This window comes from Petaurus breviceps, unplaced genomic scaffold (genome assembly GCF_028583685.1).
Source record: "Petaurus breviceps papuanus isolate PSGF00001 unplaced genomic scaffold, PetGlider_PUasm1.0 90638, whole genome shotgun sequence".
NCBI classification, from domain to species: domain Eukaryota; kingdom Metazoa; phylum Chordata; class Mammalia; order Diprotodontia; family Petauridae; genus Petaurus; species Petaurus breviceps.
The window spans coordinates 2,028,900-2,046,925 of record NW_027187295.1 but is presented as its reverse complement, the minus strand read 5'-3'; the positions used below and the strand labels follow the sequence as shown (position 1 = coordinate 2,046,925).

At 35.6% G+C, this 18,026-nt stretch overlaps 1 protein-coding gene and 1 pseudogene across 1 annotated transcript in view; one reads left to right on the top strand and one right to left on the bottom strand.

Moving 5' to 3' along the window:
• The window catches only part of ZNF804A (zinc finger protein 804A), a 460,506-nt gene that overhangs the window by 157,285 nt on the left and 285,195 nt on the right, over positions 1-18,026 (bottom strand). The window lies entirely within an intron of this gene.
• On the top strand, positions 1,666-3,007 carry LOC138143286 (3-keto-steroid reductase/17-beta-hydroxysteroid dehydrogenase 7 pseudogene; annotated as a pseudogene).

Sequence of the window (18,026 nt, the reverse complement as noted above, 5' to 3'; positions counted from 1 at the left end):
GACAGTTCTGCGAAAGATATGGAACAGTTCATAAATTAATCCAACCTCCTTACAAATAAAAAATTTACAGAGAAAATAAAGCCAGTTCAATCATAAAGATACAATTAAACTTTTCTATCCTTAATGAAAGGAGAATTTAATTATTTTTATTTAAGCTTTGTAAGACTAGAATATTTGTAGTACCAAAAAGAATTGAAAGACATTATAGATATTTTCAAATTATGGTATCATGCAACCAACAGATGCACAAAATTACTGTAAGGGAACTTTTCTGGAATCTGGATATCTATATGTTTTCCTTAATTAGATTATGTGCTTTTAGAAAGCAAGTCAATTTTTTTGTTTACTTTCTTAGTATTCCAAGTTCTTAGTATAGTGTATACACATAGTATACACTTAGTAAATATTTGTTTACTTGATGAGTTATATTTTACAATGACTAAATGCAATTATAAATAAATAAAGCATAGAAAAATAACCATATTTCAGAAATCTAGATACTCAATTTTATGCCCACATTATTCTAAATATAAATCTAAACATAGGATTCAGTATATTTTCTTTTCTTTGTTCATTAAAACACATTGATCTTAGGACAAATCTGTAAGTCCCAATATTTAACTGGGAAACCGAGGGATTTTAAAAGGGTGTTCCCTTGACTATCTTGCTCATTATTTGTAAGTTAAATACAAATACTGTATTTTTATTTTTTGCTTTTTTGACGGCGGGAAGTTAGGGCAACTGGGGTTAAGTGACTTGCCCAAGGTCACATGCTAGTTTTGTTATGTTGAGTGTCTGAGGCCACATTTGAACACAGCTCCTCCTGACTCCAGGGCCAGGGCTCTGCTCACTGTGCCATCTAGCCACCCCCTCAAATACTGTATTTCAACCTCAATAATGACAATCCAAATATTCAATGAAACATTCTATTTAATTGCCAAGAGTAAAACTATTCATACAAAAAATGCAATGTCATGCTGATTGTACTTTTTAATATGGCCTTGTCTAATAATCTATTTTTTAAAGTTCTATAGACAGGCATTGTGTTTTCCTTATTCTTCAGAGAAGTCTAAATTGACCAAATATGTCTTAATTTATTCTATAGTCATGCTGAGAATTATTTTTAATTGTCTTTTGATGGGAAAAAAGATCTTTGAGTGTGTCTTGATAACATGCAGTTTCATATACTCCTTTCTCCACTTTCTCTTTCACTCACTGTAAAGCAATGAGCAATTAAACCAGGTTGCTATATTTGGTGTATCTAAACTTCACAAGTTGATAGAATAATGATTTTAATAACTACTTTAAATGTAACATGGTGACAAGTTGACACCTAAGGTTTGTGTCCTGCAATTTTATTTTTTTTAGAATTCTATTGTTATACTAGACTAGAAGAAAAGTAATATGATTATGGACTAATTTTAATGTGCTTTTTTGTCCCCTGTTTTACCTTACATATTTTAATATAAGGTTTACAAATATTCAGCATACAAAATTTCCTACTTGGTGCTGGGGAGCAAGATGGGAGTTGAGGAAAAAAAATGTTTTCCACTACAACTTGCATTATATGGTGTAGTGCTTGGGTGCTTTCTTTTGTTCTCAAAGAGCATCAAAATGACATCACTATGTTAGAATCAAGTTAGAATTACAGTGTGTCGAGGTGCACGCTATGGGTACCAGATAAAATGCTCCTTAACCGGACTGCTGTCTAGCGACTTTCAAGGTTCAGGGCAATGAAGAAGGTGGTGGTGGTCACCGGGGCCAGCAGTGGCACTGGCTTGGCCCTCTACGAAAGGCTGCTCTCTGAAGACAATGGACATCATCTGTGCTTAGCCTGCAGGAACCTGGGAAAGGCCGAAGATGCCCGCGTCTCCCTGCTGCCTTCTCACCCCAGAGCGGAGATCACACTCGTTCAGATAGATGTCAGTAACCTGAAGTCTGTGTTCCAGGCCTCAAGAGAACTCCAACAGAGGTTTGAATGTCTAGACTACATCTATATGAATGCTGGGATTATGCCAAATGCTCAATTGAATTTAAAAGCACTTTTTTCTGGCCTCTTCTCAAGAAAAGCATTCCACATATTCTCCATGGCTGAAGGTCTGTTAACGCAGGATGACAGGGTCACCAAAGACAGACTGCAGGAGGTGTTTGAAACCAGTGTTTTCGGCCACTTTATTCTGATTCGGGAGTTGGAGCCTCTTCTTTGTCATCCTGACATCCCATCTCAGGTCATCTGGATGTCTTCCAGCAACACCCAAAAATCTAATTTCAGCCTAGAAGATTTCCAGCACGTCAAAGGCCATGAACCCTACAGCTCTTCCAAATATGCCACTGACCTTCTGAGTCTGGCTCTGAACAGGAATTTTAACCAACAGGGTCTGTACTCCAGTGTTGTGTTCCCAGGAGTTGTGGTGACCAATCTGACATCCGGAATTCTGCCACCTTTCCTCTGGACACTATTGACTCCATTTATTGACTGTGCTTTTTTGTAAATTCTTTAACAACCACACCTTACAATGGAGCAGAAGTCTTGTTATGGCTTTTCCGACAAAAGCCTGAGTTTCTGAATCCCTTGACCAAATATCACAGTGCTACCACGGGTCTTGGAAACAATTATGTAAACCCTCAGAAGATGGATCTGGATGAAGATACTGTTGAAAAATTTTACCAAAACTTTCTGGACCTGGAAAGGTGCTTTGGGGCCATCAGAGCCAAGTCACTGGATAGCAGGAGTCAAAAATGAAGTTCTTAGAACCATCAGGGTTCTAAGAAATGAAGTTCTTAGAACCATAAGGGCTTCCACTTCTATTCATTTGGGTGATGTGCATTTGTAGAATAACCAGGAAAATCTCGTCTCCCTCTCCCTCATGTGTATGTGTTTGTGTGCGCGCGTGCAAGTATTTATACATATATGTCCTATAAGAGAAAACGATAAGGAAAAGCTCATTTCTTAAACATCCAGTTTGAAACAACAGCTTTGTCATTTCTATCACGACTTTCAATTATAGCTTTGAGAGTTGGCCTCTTTCATATTACTCTGCCTACTCCCTCATAGCACTATGTGTGACAACCCATCTCTTAGAAGGGAAAGGGTGTTTTGTGATTTAGATAAATAGGCAACCATCATTTGCAGTGTTAAATTATTCTGTAGCTGAAAATTAGGAGTAAAGCAAGCCTCAGGGGACAGGTGTTCTACTACTCTCTTTTGTGGGGAGTGGGGAGACTGGGTCTCCTTCTCTTGTCTGGATTAGAAGTACCAAGGCCACTCATGAGCCCAGTCCCAATGCTGATTGGTGTGGAAGTTTTAATGTGTTCTGTTTGCCCATCCGGGACCAGTTCCCTCTTCCTTGGGCAGCCCCTGAGGTCCCAGCGTATTGGTGCTGGACTTGGCTCAGAAGCCCTATGTTACCTTTGGTCCTTCTTTGATTTCGAGACCCTCAATTCAAGCTATCCTCCAGTCCCAAACTTCCTGCACAAGCAGGTGTGGCTCTGTCCCTGTTCAGGAGAGTGGCTTACCCTATGAAACCCAAGATCAAGATAGAGTTCTGGATTCTGCCCACTGCTGACATCATCTTCCTGAGCAAATCATTTCATTTGTCATGAGTCTGATTCCCAACCAGTCAAAGAGGAGTTAACTTCTCCCCCTCTTTGTCATGAGGCTCCAGTGACGTGTTCCAAATAAAACAAAGTTTTTGGGTAAAAAAAAAAAAAAGAATTACAACTGTGGCTGATCAGACGAACTAGGAGTGCTCTACCACAGGTTGGACACAAAGTACATGTGAACATTTGGAGTTAATTTTGTAAATGTACACATCTCACGTATCTTTTGAGCTACTTCATTTCTGCTTTGCTCATAGAATACACCACCTTCTCTGATGAAGGCTATGTTGGGGGGGGTCCCTGTGCCAGTGTCTTCCATGTCACAATCAATTGCAAAGTCCTTAAGAGAGACCATGAGAATGTCCTTGTATAACTTTTTCTGAACTCATGAGTACTTGCCCTGTGAGTTCTCCATAAAATAGTATTTTTGGCAAGTGTATGTTTGGCAATCAAACACTGTGGCCAGACCATCAGAGTTGCACTCTCTGCAGTCGTTTAAATGCTTGGCAGTTAAGTTCGAGAAATGACCTCAGTGTCTGGTATTTTATCTTCCCAGATGATCTTCAGAATCTTCCTAAGACAATTCAAATGGAAGCAATTCAGTTTCCTGGCATGGTGTAGGTATACTGTTCAGGTTTCAGAGTCATACAACAATGAGGTCAGGACAATGGCTCTATAGATCTTCAGTTTGGTAATCAGTCTACTCTTCTCTCCCACACTTTCCTTTGGAGCCTCCTGAACACTGAACTAGCTCTGGTAATGTGTGCTTTAACCTCATTATCAATGTGTACATCTCTGGAATACATACTGCCAAGGTGAGTGAACTTAGAAGGGGACTACGCTTAGAAATCAGGAAAACCGGTTTCTAAGCCTGATCAGTACAGCCTTCATAAACATTGCCTGATGTATTTTCCTAACAAATAATTGTGACATTACTTCTCCAACTCAACAGCTTCCCTAGACTTCTCAGTGCTGATCAAATAAAATGTAAATTTCTGATAATATTATTGGTTCCAAATCAGCTATCTCAACCCTCCTTTCCATCCTTTTCCATTGCAACTTGTTTTCATATATACTATTTTCAGAGAAACCAAATTTTTTTCTATTCTAGTTCTTTTCCTGCTTTCTACTACCACTGGTAGCTTTGAGAATTATTGCTAGCATTTGTTTTTGACATCATTTATTTTTCACAATATATAATATATCCCCACATAAGAAAATCATTGTTTATAACAAAAAAGAGAGAAAAAAATGTTAAGCAAAACTAACTATTGTATTCATCTGCTCGGTATTATACACAGTATTTCACATTCATAGTTCCCCTCCCTTGTAAAGAAGGGAGAAGAATACATTTTCTTGGCTTTTATTTGAAGTGAAGCTTGATTATTATAGCTAGACAACATTGCTTCATTTTGTTAATATGTTTTTATTTCATTTCAATTGTAATCATTATGCATGTCCTTTTTTAGTTATTCTCACTTTATTCGGTCTTTACTAATCCATGTCTTTCTCTGCCTCTCTGAATTCTTTACAATCATTTCTTTTTTTTTCTTTTTTTCATTTTGGAGGTGGAAAGGCTGGGTAATTGGATTAAGTGACTTGCCCAAAGTCACATGGCTAGGAAGTGTTAAGTGTCTATAGTCGGGTTTGAACTCAGGTCCTCCTGACTCCAGGGCCAGTGCTCTATTCACTGTACCACCTAGCTGCTCCTTGCATTCATTTCTTATAGATCAATACTATTCTATTTCATTCATTTTGACTATTACCTAGTTGATGGACACCTACTTTGTTTCTTTGCTGCTACAAAAAAAAAAGAGCTGCTTCAAATATTTTGGAATATCCACAATATATATTTGACCTTCTTTGGATTATATGCCTACTTTTAAAATTTTTCTACAGCACTTTACCTAGACATATCCTGTGTTTGCCTCTCTCATCTATCATAGTTACTTACCTGTATGTATTTTCCCCTCTTAGATTTGTTTAGTTCTTAAAAGCTGGAACTGCATCACACCTATATTTGTATCCCTGGTCTTGAATGTCAATAAATCAATCAACATTTCTTAAGTACCTGCTATTCAGCAGGCACTGTGCTAAGTTCTAGAGATATAAAAAGAGACAAAAGACAGCCCCTGCCCTTTGGGAGCTTACTTACAATCTAGCTGGGAAGACAACATGCAAAGAAATCTATACAAAGCAAGCTATATACAGGATGAGAAAGGGATAATAAATAAAGGGAAGGCACTATAAAAAAGAGGGATTTAGCCAGATTTCCTGTAGGAGATGAGATTTTAGTTGGAAATTGTACCTTGCATATTGAAATAAGAATTGACTACTAAATATAATTGAGAAAGTTTGGAAATTATCAAGCATTCCAGGAGCTTATAGAATTTTTATTAAAGATAGCATGTCATTTTCTAGAACCAGAATCTCTACTAATAGTCCAGGCTGGGTGTGAGGGGATATGCCAGAAAAATGTCCAGTAGAATATAAGTTCCTTGAAGACAGGAACAATTTTACTTTTGTCTTCAATATTTGTTGAATTAAATTACTATAATAATTATATGCTGCCTTTTTTGTTATAACATTAGCTATCTGAAAATATGATTATACTTCACTACTAGCTATGCCTCACCAGAATATCTGATTATGGCAGGATGGCACCCTATTTATATATGGTCCAATAATATAACAGTTTAGTGAAGTGAGGGGCAACCGATCTCACTGCCCTCATTTCCCCAAGGTCCAGTCCAAACTAAACAAAACAAAAAAAAAAAGTGTGTAGTTCTATGCCAACCATAATGTTCTAAATCCAGCCAGAAATACATAGATCATTTTGTGTAGCTACTGTGGACTTTAGTTTTTTAATTAAAATGGAGAATATATGTCTAAAAGAAAAAAATCCATTTCTACATTAACAAAATATTAATAATAATGACTTCTGTAATAGTCCCTTGAAGATCTAGAGGGTGATGAAAAATATCATTCTTAATAGATGAAAACTTATAAGTTCTCAGGTCACAAATTAAAGTATTCAGAAACAAAGTGGTTAAAACTCACAACAATTAGTTAAATTAATTCTGCTTAAAAGCATTTAAATTAATCGCCAAGTATTCAGAATTACACGAATTGATTTCTATAATATCTGTTACTTAAAATTTAGACTAGAAAGTTACTCCAATTATATCTAGAAACAGAGAGAGAGTATTAGAGAAGGAAAAAGGGAATCATGATATTTTACAGGCTACTGAGATGCAATTTACCAGGAAAGAGAGCTTCATCTGCTAATTTTGAAGTATACTGCAATCGGTTTCTAACCCAGAAAGTAACCAACAAAGTGTGTTCTAGAAAATTAAAAAAAAAAACCCAACAACAAACTACTCTATAACAGAGAACAGGGCAACTACTCTACTGAAACTTGATACTTTGTTGTGGCAAGAAGAATAAATTCAGAGAGATACAGGGGTATGTTAGAGCCAGTTCAAACCAGCTCACAATAACTGATTTTTTTTTTGCAAGCATTTACACTTCAGAAATCAGCAAACACTAAAAATCAATACTTGATCTAATATTTTTTTTTATTTTCTAGACTTAAGAAAATGTTCATAATGAAAATTAAACAAAAATGTGCCATGATTTTATTTTATTTTTTGATAGTCAAATATTTATCAGCACACATTTGGATATACTTTTATATTCAGTCAGCCCCGAATGTTACTGCGCTAGTATATGAAGAAGTAGACCTCTTTGCCCTCCTGACCTCATAAGTTAACAGATGCTATCACATGGACCAGTTAATAAAAATCTGTAAAGGTCCACCCCGATCCCATGTTTTGCTGATACATCATCACTGAACCAGTGTCTTGTCATAGGTCAAAAGTTTAATCAGAAGGAGAAAGACGTAGGTATACATCTGGGATAGTACAGAAATGAGAAAGTCCAAAAGAAACTAAGGTTGGGTATAATTGAATGGGATGGAAAGATGAGAATGAGCTGGAAAGTATAGTAGGACTGGAGTTAAGACTAGGATCATGTCATAATGGAGAAAAGAGGAAGTTTGGACTAGATATAATGTCAAAGAATATATATTCATATTTTTTTCTAAGTAGCTTTGTTTAAATTTATGAGTCAAAGGTGAAAAACCTTAGTTGGTGTGCTTAATTAAATAGAGAAAGTACTCTGCATGTGAAAGATGAATTGGGAAGGGTTTGTGTTAGTAAGTATACATTAATGAATTGATTAGTTATTTTTCAGTGATGAAAACATTGCAAGTGCAAGTAGTTTTTGCCTGAAGCAGGATCATTATATGGTACCTAATCACAGATTGTTTTTAGGGACATGATTGTTATTGACTATTTTTATCCAGTAATAGGATGTTTATTGATTATATTCATACTATGATTTGATGGCTTACAAATAGAGTATATACTCCCCTTGGGGTTAATTTTTTCTCCATAGGAAGATAACATATACATGATGAGAAGTACCATCCTATATACCCAGGAGGTCCTAGCAAGGTAACAAACAGCTGGAACTTCATCAGGAAAGACTCTCTTGGGCCCTGTTCCTTGGGCGGTAACATGGATTTTTGAATCATGTCACCATACAGCATGATCTGGTGACTTTTAAAACAAAGTAAGGATGTAATTTGGGCTTTACACATGATTGAGAGTAGACTTTGTAGGGTAATATTCTAGATTTGGACAAAATGGGACCATGAAAGAGTCAGGGATGATCTTATATTTTGGAGTTTGGAGGAGGCCCCAAAGTCCTTACCTTGACCTGCTACCCCTAAATATTCATCATTAAGCTACTGTAGTTTAGGGAATCAATTCCTAGTAAAATGTCAACACTCCTTAGAGAGGTGAGACTTTAAATTATTGTATATTACTTATGGTGCTGTTCAATCATTTTTAATCATGTCTGACTCTTTGTGACCCCATTTGGGGTTTCTTAGCAAAGATGTAGAAGTGTTTTGCCTTTTCCTATTCATCTTATAGATGAGGAAACTGAGGTAAACAAGATTAAATGACTTGCCCATGTTTACAGAGATAGAAAATATCTGATTCCACATTTGAAATGAGGAATATGAGTCTTGCCGACTCCAAGCCTGGTACTCTATCCACTACACCACCTAGCTGCTCTATATTATTTATAGTTTTATGTAAATTCTTAACCTCTTTTAAAATTATTAACCTCTTTTTCTTTAATGGCAGCCTTGTGAAGCCTGTAGATCCCTTCTCAGAATGTTTTTTAAATTTAAAAAAAAATAAGACACATAGGATTATAAAGGAAACTAATTATATTGAAATAATACTATTAGAATATTTAACAATACAAATTAATAAAAAATAAAAGTGACAAGGGGTGGTTAGGTGGCACAGTGAATAGAGCACTGGCCTGGCGTCAGGAGGACCTGAATTCAAAATTGGCCTCAGACACTCGACACACTTACTAACCATGTGACCTTGGGCAAGTCAAAATCCTAAATTCCCTCCCTTCTCCCCTCCAAAAAAGAAAAGAAAACCAAAGAAAGAAAATTACATGTTTTTTGTTCAATTGGATATGATTTTTTTTTTGGGGGGGTAGGGTGGGGAGTCAGGAGCCTAGCATAACTTTGAAGTTGCAAGGCTGTTAAATAAATAAATGCAACTAGAAAACCACAGTGTGTAAAATAAGCAACTAACCCTAGCTGCATGCTTGAGGGGCAGATTAGAGAACTAGGAGGAAAGAGAGATCAGAGTTATTTTTTCTCTTAAAGAGCTATGATTAGGAGAAAACAGATGTGAATTTATGACTCCCAGGGCATATCTCTCATTGAGGAGAAGACAGTATAGGATGGATCATGGAGAAGCAGAGCTACAGAAACACTACACAGAGCTAGAATCTTGCTGACTCAAAAGGAAAATGAAAGAAGCAGCTGTCTTTACCAACACAGGGAAGCCAGTGAAATGATATCCAAAGGTGAATTAAGTCAAAGATAATATATATGTGTGATATAGTTGATACACAAGGAATAGGAAGGGTAAATAATCACAGGGAAGGGAGAAAACCTGTCATCAAATCCATTTATAGGATTTTAAAAAGTTTACATTTTCTCCTTCAAATATAAAAATGACTCTGTGATTTCATTGATTCACACCAGCAGTTCTCTCCACTATTTCAGGTGGTAACCCATCCATAGGTAAGTAGTTATTAATATCTTCTCAGTCATCATGTTTTGGGATCAATAATGCCTGAAACGTTTTCCCTTTCTTTCAGTATCATCCCCATAATAGAGTAAGCAAATGGTCATTTAGTCTTTGTTTAAAGCCTCTAATGAAGGCAGAACAATTAGAAACAAGATCCTCCCCTATATACTTAGCAATATATGAAAAAATAGTCTTTTAGGTAGAAGTACATTTGGCATTTGGACTACATGCCAACCCATCTGAGCTATGTTCTTCAGAGTAGAGTATGAATGCTTTGCAATTTAGTTTGAAAGAGGACTTCAGTGTTTGGCACCTTATCTTACCAGATAATTTTCAGAATCTTCCTAAAACAATTGAAATGGAAGCAGTTCAATTTTCTGACATGGCATTGATAGACTAGCCAGGTTTCACAGGTGTACAACAGTGAAGTCAACTTAATAGCTTGTTTGGTAGGCAGCCTAATACCTCTTCTCTCTCACAACTTTGTTCAGAGCATTGCAAATGCTTAGCTGGTAGGCATACATTTACCCCAAAGAATATGTTATGGAGAACTAGCACATGTTGAGCACTCACATGGGGGTCAGAAGAAGTGGTACACTGTGGAACATGTGGCACAAGAAGGACATTGTTAAGTTCTCTCTGAAGTATTGATTGCGAGACATTGGTGTTACTATCATAGGACGCCCAGCATGGTTTGTCCCCATCCAACAAGGTGTTGTTTTCTACCAGCAAAGTAGAATCACAATAGCATAAAGGAAATTTAAGATATGCACATTTAGAGATATCCCCAGTTTAAATGCTCAAATGGACTATTTGTGCCCAACCTATGGTAGAGCCTTCCATGCTAGTATTGAACTGATTATTCACAATCAACCATATGGTACCTTGAGCCCAATATCACGATGTCAGTGACCCTTTTTGAGTATAAAGGACCAACAGCAACAACATCATCATCATCAATCACAGCAATATATGAATAGAAAAGTCAGAGCATAGAGCCAATCAGGATCTATATTATAAAATTTTGCCCCTGCATTTCTGCTTCATTTTTTAAATAATATTTTATCCTTCCCGGATTACACATAAATTTTTTTTAACATGTGCCTTTTTGGTAAATTTTGAGTTCTGAATTCTATCCATTCCTCTTCCCCCTGCCCCCATCCCTGAAATAAGCAATCTGATATAGGTTATACATGTGCAATCATGAAAAATGGTTCCATATTAATCATTTTGTGCAAAAAAACCTTCAAAAATAAGAAGGAAAGAAAGAAAAAAGGAAGGAAGAAAATATAAGGAAGTAAAAAATATTATGCTTCAGTCTGTATTCAGATGACATCGGTTCTTTTTCTGGAGGTGAATAGAATTTTTCATCATGAGTCCTTTAGAATTTTCTTAGATCATTGGACTACTGAGGATAGCTAAGTCATTCACAGTTGTTCTTCATACAATATCGTTATTACTATGTACAATATTTTCCTAGTTCTGCTCACTTCCCTTTGTATCAATTTATGCAAGTCCAGGTTCTTCTGAAATTATCCTGCTTGTCATTTCTAATATCTGCTTTATTTTTGAATACTAGAATTGAAAGAGACCTAAAATATATGTTCTAGAACAATGGTGTCAAATATTTATAGCCCATGGCATGCTCTCAAGTGCCACCTGAAATATTAAAATATGATTGGGAAATACTTAACAAAATAAAATAAGATAAAACATAGAAAATATTACATGTTAAAACTACATCAATATGCAGCCCATAGGGATCCTTATATATGGATTAGTAGACCCCCCCTTTTTATTGAATTTGGTACCACTGCTATAGAGCTTATAAAGAAAAATACAGCTCCTTTAGGAAGCAGGCTTAGAAGGAGCTGGGCACCCTCTATGGTAGTTAAAAGTAGTTAATAGGCAATCTTAAGCAATTCAATATAAATAAAATTTGATACTTGATCTAGTCCTCAAAGGCCAAGGAGGTCTTCCTGACTCCAGGTCTGATGCTATATCCACTATGCCACCTAACTGCATCAAGTATAGTGCTAGAAACAAAGAATAATACACACACACACACACACACACACAAACACTCCCTGCCCTCAAAGCTTATATAATAAAAAGGAAGATAACATTTACTTTAAAATACATATATGCATATGTATATATAGATATAGATAGATCAATAGATTGATATATACACATAAACACAATCACAAAATGATTTTTTTTAGAGAGGAAAGTACTAGCAGGTAGGATGATCAGGAAAAGTCTCACAGAGAAGACTTCAGCTGAGCTTTGTAGGAAACTGGGGTTTTTAACAGGTGGCAATGGGGAAGCAATACCTACTACGCCTGAACAAAGTTACAGAAATTGGAAATGGAGTCTCATGTGTGAGGATCAGCAAAGACATTCGATTCAGCTGGCCTTCTAAGTATGTAAAGGGCAGTGAAATACATAAGAAAGCTGGAAAGGCATATCAAAGCCAGGTATGAAGGGCTTTAAATGTCGAACTGAGTAGATCATATCTGATCTTAAAATTGGGAAAGCATTGGCTGAACTTTTTGAACAGGTGAGCGACAATGACAAACCCCCATTATCTTGTGTAGAGTTTAATGCCTAGAAATGTCAGACTCCAATATGTATCGTTTATGACAAAGCTGAATAGTTTAAATAAAGAATTAATTATTACTACTAGATTTTAATATTATTTTAAATGTTATTGTGTCTTCAAGTTGGCCCTTTTTAGGAAAATTAGGAGCCCCTTCTGTGGAATTTTTTTTAATATGGCCTCAATTCATAGCTTCCCAAAATTGGTAAGCAGGCTATTTTTTAAAGTTATTCTCAAATTGCTTCATTTTCAAAAGATCATGTGTATCCCCAATAATCTCTAAGTATGTATTTAAAAAATCTAAATATATATTTATGGCTCATAAGAGCTGCAAAAAAGCTGTTAGGGGCTGTTGAGTAAATTATAGCCATCAAAATTCCTCTAATTATATATTTATCCAATTCTTTGTAGCAGATAGGAAGGAACCATTGGAGAATACTGATTTAAATAGCAATGAAAATTTTATCAATGCACATTTTTAAAAGTAGCTTGAAAAATGAATATCTAGTATTTTAAATACATGTCCATACATATGTATATATTTGATCAAACATATATACTAGTAAATTAATTTTCTATAAATTAAATGGCTAAGAAATTCATCTGTTGTTAAAATTTGTAGTTTTTTTTTAAACATATATGTCATGGCTAAGGCCCTCTTTTTTGGCATGCTGAAATTCAGAAGAAGATAAGCCTTATTGCTTCATCTTCACTGTTTTCTGATCTTCTCTAATCATCTCTATACCTATTCGCTTTTTGCTCTCTTTTTTCAGTCTCAGATTTATTGAATCACTAAATAATAAATGAATGGAATTCTGAATACCTTGAATATTGCACAGTTCTCTTAAGTGGGTTTTTGTTAAATACCAATATTTCTGTTTTTTTTTTAAATTGTATAATAGAGAAGGGAGAACTCTCTTAACTGCGAACACCAAAAATTAAAGGTATATTGTTGGTAGAGACGCTGGTGACTACAGATTGATAATGATGGAAAACCAGAAATTCCCAGGGCTAAAAGACCTTATAATGGAAAGAAATCCCCCCCCAATCCAAATCCACCCAAACCAAATCTGGGAGCATCCTCATTCACAGCCCTCCCCACTTACAGTTATTACCTTTTAGATTTCCACATGTAAGCTAATCTTTAATCTCTACTAAGTAGAAAGATGAATTTTTAAAATGATTAGAAACTGACATCTTTTAGTTAGTAACAGTTGAAATTCATAGATAAAAATCAATAAAAAATTTAAGCTTTCCAAAATATATGATCCAATAGAACAATACCTTTTTGTGACCTTTTTGAATTTTTATATGCTAACATAAAGAGATCCCCTGTGGGTATTTGAGTCAGATTAAAAAAATTGAATTTAGGCAATATTACATTTTAGTCAGTAAACTTACAATCATGAAAGTTTAATTACATCAAGATTTTATGGTTCTATAATTTCACTGGTGCAGGTCTTCTTCCCCCAAAGGTTTGTTATTCTTGAATATTGGTGATAAACCTCTCCTCTCAGCTAAGTTGGTCCTCAGAAAATAGAGATACTTTTCATGACCAGACATGAAGACATGAAACTTTTCTAACTCGGTGGAGCCTGCCATCATTTGGGCTTTGCTGTAATAACTTGTAAGAACATGGAGTTATTGATGCATCCACTCTGGAGAGCAATTTGGAACTCAGTCCAAAGGACAATAAAACTGTGCATACCCTTTGACAAAGCAATACCACTACTAGGTCTATCTCCCAAATAAATGCCAGAAAAGGGAAAAGGAACTACACATACAAAATATTTATAGCAGTTCTTTTTTTTCCGGTGGAAAAAATTGGAAATTGAGGGGATGCCCATCATTTGGGGAATGGCTGAATAAGTTGTAATATACAAATGTATTGGAATACCATTGTGCTATAAGAAATGACAAGCAGGTAGATTTAAAAAAAACCTGGAAAGATTTGCATGAACTGATGGAAAGTGAGGTGAGCAGAAACAGGAAAACATACACAGTAACATTGTGTGATAATCAACTATGAGTGACAACTCTTCTCAGCAAAACAATGATCCAAGACAGTTCCAAAAGACTCTGAATGCATATCAAAGCATATTATTTTCACTTTTTCCACATTTTTTCCTTTTGTTCTGTTTCTTCTTTCACATGACTAATATGGAAATGTGTTTTACATGATTGCATGCATACAACCTATATCAAATTACTGTGAGGGATAAGGGAAGAGAAGGGGGGAGAAAATTCAGAACCTAAAGCTTTATAAAAATCGGTACCAAACATTTCTTTTACATGCAATTGGCAAAATACAATACTATCAAAAATAACATGAAGTGATCAGGATGTCTTTAGACATTAATATATGACTTAAGTGGAGTCCTAAAAAATCATGGCATTAAAAATTGAATCAGCAGAAAACTGGTTGACAAATAGGATTCCTATTCGCCTGATATCCATAAGTTTTTGTAGGCTTTATTTGCTGTACATTCAGTACTAAGACTTCCAAGTACAAACCACTCCTGTCCCCTTTAGAAAATGGGTTTGTGATTGAAAAGATCTAGGAAGTCAAGAAAGAGAGAGGGCATTAAGAGGCACTTTTGGAATCCTACGGAGTAGTGTACTGTTCTTTTGATGTTCAATTACAGGAAAATATACTTTCCATATGGATTATCTGCTTCTCTAATCCTACCTTTTGCCATTTCACAAGTTTGGCCCATGGAACCTCCCGTCTACCTAAAACTGCTTCACTTGTTTATGTATATACATGGCCTGAGTTTAGATAGCTGTCTCAGATCTCTCGTGTTCCAACTTTGAATTTAACTACTTTCTCAACCCCAGAAGTTGAGTGAGCACCATGATTCCAAACTGATCTGCCTGCTAACATTGAAAATATTCCTGATTTTTCTTCATGGAAAAATGTATTACTCAGTGGTTAAAACATAGTTGTTTGTTTTGGTCATAAAAAGCTGGTTTGAAAAAGTTCTAACAGGTTTTGGTGTCTTATTGAATGTGGCAACTGAGAACAAAGAAAATCATTCTAGGATCTTCATAAAATTGTAAGAGCCAAGAGACTATGATATTTTAAGATAAATTGTTCTTTTGCACCTATATTCTTAGGTTAAAAAACAAAGTATAAGGCCTATTGAATAAGAGTCAAATCACTGAAGAAACTTTGGGAAAATGTGTGTCCCATTTTCCTGATAATCAAAAAAGGAAATAATATAAATGATTAGACAGAGAAAAGTTATTCTGTTCTTAAATTCAGTTAGAATAAATCTTATGGAAGTTTTAAGTCAGCATGTCTAGAAATCCACAAATCTAGCCACAAACCTAATTCTAAGGATAACTGTGATTAGAGAGAAAAGGTTTAACTTGAAACTAAGATTTTAAGTATCAGAAAGACAATAATTAGAAGCTATGCAAAGGTTCAGAGATTACTGGACTGAAAGCTTCCCTAAACTAATAATTCTCCAGTTTTTAACTACAGACTTTTAGGTTTGTTGAACAAACAAGTTTTGTGAGAGAATTCCATTTCTGTCAGCTACTAAGACCTGGTTATGTTATATCTTGCCAAGAAAGAGTTTAATTTACTTAAGAGAGAAGTTGAATCTCATTCATCAGAAGAGAAGCAAGCAATGACTCCAAATGGCCACGAAAATGAGACTACTGGGGCGGCCAGGTAGCACAGCGAGTAAGAGCACCAGCTCCAGTGTTGGGATGACCTGGGGATCAAATCTGGGCTCCGACACTTAGCACCCACCCAGAAACACCTGGCTGTGTAACCTTGAGCAAGTTACTTAACCCCAATTGCTTAGGGGCGGCCAGGTGGCTCAGCAAGTAAGAGCACTGGCCCCAGTGTCAGGATGACCTGGGGGATTGAATCCGGGCTCAGATACTTATCACCACACCCAAAAATAACTGGCTGTGTAACCTTGAGAAAGTTACTTAACCCTGATTGCTTTAAACAAAAAAGAAAGAAAGAAAGAAAATGAGACTACTACCTAGCAGTTTATTTGGGTCCTTTGAACACATAAACATACACACACACACACACACACACAAACACAGCCATAAAGTACTCTGCAAAAATATAAGATAAATAGTGGCAAGAATCATTCTACTTCCCATGTTTAATGGTTTACCATATAACAAACCAACTGCAATTTCCCAGAAACAGTTGTTTTAACATGGCAGTCCCAGGAGCCTATCTCTGATAGTTTCTCATCTTTAGAAATTCTTCTAAGAGAGAATAGTTATTACATAGGGTCAATGGCACGCATCTATCAGAAGTATAATAGATATTTGTCTGGTGGCTCTGGTTATGACTTGCATTTCCACCCCTCTCCCCACCCTCTACCTCATGCCACATTTAGGAACAGGTAAGTCTTAGTGCTTTGACTGCTCATGAAGCCATTCTGATCTTAGTTTCCTGATCACCTTTTGCTAGGCAATCTGTCCCTGCCTTATTTGTTTTCCAACTTCCAACAATTATGTGGTAAAGATGGAGTGAAAAGAAAAAAGCAGTTCTACAGGACCTTGGCAAATATTTAAACTATTTAAGGATAGTTCATAATTAAACAACTTTTCATTATACAAGGTAAATGAGCAAGATAAAAGGTAATCACATATAAGTAAATTTTTATTTAAGAATTTCTATGTAAAAACATACAAAATAAATCCTGTTTCTTTTTGGTGGGGAATATTTGGGCTGGGGCAGATGGGGAAAGTTTTTATATTAGGGTAGTGTTTGAACCATGATTTGAAGGAAACTAGAAATTCTAAAGGAGAGAAATGAAATGGGGATGCATTCTTGGCATAGCTTTTTTTTTTGATAGCCTCATATCACAAATACCAAGTGAATATTGATATTAATTTTAATATTGAACTTTTAACAGTTCAATTTGGTTGTAAAATAAACTACATAAAGAGGAGTTGTTATTCAGTTTTTCTGACTCTTTGTGACCCTATTTGGGGTTTCTTGGCAGAGATACTAGAGTGGTTTGCCATTTCTTTCTCTAGCTCATTTTAGACATAAGGAACTGAGGTGAACAGTGTTGTGACTTGCCCAGGGTCATCAGCTAGTAAGTATTTGAGGCCAGATTTGAACTTAGAAAGATCAGTCTTCCTAAGTTCAGGCTGAGCACTCTATCTACTGCGTCACTTAATAGCCCATACAAATAGCCATAGATTGAAATAAAGTTGAAAATGTATGTTGTAATCAGATTTTGGATTTTTTTTAAAGCCAGATGTTGGATTTTGTCTTTTATGTAATAGACAATAGGGAGTCACTAGGTTTGTTGACCAGAACAGTGACAGTCAGAGTTATCTACTAGAAACATATGTTAGCTCTTTTGAGTTTTTAAAAAACAGACAATGACTATTTTGTGGTAATTTAATTATAACCAAAAAGAAAAATGAATGAAAGAAAAAAATGGGAAAAAGAAAACATTTCAACACAACCAATGTGTCAACTGAGTCTGATAATATATACATTTCATACCCATATTCATTTATCTCTGCAGAGGAGGGAAAGAGTTGTATTTTCTCATCTCTTCTTCTGGTCCTATAATACTTTTGACAATATTGTGAGGGTGACAATTGCTACTATTTAATGGATGAGGCTCAATGAAATT